Source organism: Dioscorea cayenensis, chromosome 16, assembly GCF_009730915.1.
Source record: "Dioscorea cayenensis subsp. rotundata cultivar TDr96_F1 chromosome 16, TDr96_F1_v2_PseudoChromosome.rev07_lg8_w22 25.fasta, whole genome shotgun sequence".
Taxonomy (NCBI): Eukaryota; Viridiplantae; Streptophyta; class Magnoliopsida; order Dioscoreales; family Dioscoreaceae; genus Dioscorea; species Dioscorea cayenensis.
The window spans coordinates 7657208-7659243 of NC_052486.1; the positions used below are offsets into that span (position 1 = coordinate 7657208).

The following is a 2036-nucleotide window of genomic DNA, read 5'->3' on the forward strand; positions in this document are numbered from 1 at the left end:
TGTTCAATTCAAGGACAAAGACACGAGAGGAGTTCATTAACGTGGAGATGTGTCCCAACTTCCAAGTGGATTCAAGTCAATTCACTAGTTGGAATGGAACAAAGGCAACCACATCTTCATGTTCCTTCTCTTTGTGAAGATTGCAAGACCTTTCAAAGATGCATCGATGAAGAAAAGTCTTATAGCCTACCACATGAATGTGTGCATGGACTATAGCAAAATTATTGTTCACATGCCCATATGGAAATTCCTGCAGCCCACACGGGTGTGTGGAAAAAGCCACATGGGCATGTGAGGGCACGTCACAGGCGCAGTTTTTGGCTATAAATAGGTCGTTTGCCCCATTCTTTGACATCTTTTGTGCGGCCCTTGAGGGGTGACATCTTTTTGGCTAGGGTTTGAAGAGGAGGTCTTTGCGGCTTTGGAGGTGCTTCATCACCTACTTTGATCGATTCCTCCTCCATCATACCATAAAGGATGCCACCGGTGAATCTAGCTTTTTGAGTGGGTCCATCAACACGTCAAAGCTCTCCATCAAGGCCATCAGTTCATATATAAGGGGATTATTTCTATGGTTTTTATGTACTTTCATTCATTGATGGTTTGTTTTTTACATTGCCCCATGGAGGGACTAGAACCCTAGAGGGTATTTGGGCTTGTTTTTTCATTCATTGATTATCTCATCTTTTGTGGATTTGCTATGTGTTTCTATTTTATCCGAGTTTGATTAAGTTTCATTCATGATTGTTTAATGCTTGCTTTCCTTATTGATCCTATGGATATTTGGTTTGCATGATTTGTTGACTTGGTGAGAGAGAGATCTCTATTAGGGTTAGAACCTCAAGTTTGAAGAGGGTTGAGGGTGAGTCATGAGATAGTGAAGTGTCACATTTCCCCTCCGATTGGTGCATTCTATCTCCATTTCCTAGACTCTATGCAACCATATTTGGTGGGAGACGTGAGATTGCTCGATTTCTTCGCTGGGATCTTGTAGGGTGTTAGGATCCTTCACTGGGAATTAGGGTTGGATCAATCTTTAGGAATCAGATATACCTCTTCGAATCCCTAGAGTTCTTTGCGGTCATATGTAGTGTGACGTGTTGAGATTGAGCGATTTCTTCATCAGGACCTTGTAAGGGACTAGTATCGGTGACCTAATACCTGAATCTGGAGACAGGATCAGATTATTTTTAGATTTCCATGACTTAACTTACTCATCATAAGAACACTTTGCATATCCGGTACCTAATACCTGAATCCTAGGGGGAGCATTGCCCGAATACCCCACTTTTACTGATTAAGATCTCCCTCTATTTTATCTTTGCATATTCATCTCTGGTATTTATCTCTTCACACATTAGATCACCACACTATCCCATTATCACTAGACTAGATAGCAGAGAAGAAGTTAGTACTAGTAGCCCTGTTCCCTGTGGATTTTGACTGCCCGACTCACTGGGTATTTATTACTTCGACACCCGTGCACTTGCAGTACACACACGCATATTCGGACGTGTCAATCATCCACTAGGGAAACCCATGTTGAGGATATTTTCACAAGAGCTCCTTGAACCTATCCCATGTCTCAAAAAGAGACTCTAATTCTGTTTGCACAAAAGAAGATATCTCATTCCTGAGCTTTGCAAATTTCCGTGGAGGAAAATATCGGGTAAGAAAAGCTTCTATCATCTCCTCCCATATAGTGATTGATGCTCTAGGTAATGAATGTAACCATTGCTTTGCTCTTCAATTCAAGGAAAATGGGAAGGCTTTCAACTTGATAGCATCATCCATTTTTCCATTGATTTTGAGCATGTCGCACACGTCAAAAAAGTTCTCAATATGATTGTTTGGATCTTGATCGGCTAAACCATTAAACTGTGCTGACTGCTGTCACATCTAGATGAAGCCTGGCTTGAGCTCAAAACTCTGAGCCGTAATCAGTGGCCGAACAATGCTTGATTGCGTGCCAAGAACTGTGGGTCTGGCATAATTAAAGAGAGAGTCCTCTGCTGCTCATTCTATTCTGCCATATT

General features: G+C 41.7%; 1 non-coding gene across 1 annotated transcript; it reads left to right on the plus strand.

Moving 5' to 3' along the window:
- Positions 1 to 1534: 1534 nt before the first annotated feature.
- On the plus strand, positions 1535 to 1641 carry LOC120279737. Its single transcript, XR_005542041.1, has one exon. It is a non-coding gene; the product is annotated as a small nucleolar RNA R71 (small nucleolar RNA).
- Positions 1642 to 2036: the final 395 nt, after the last annotated feature.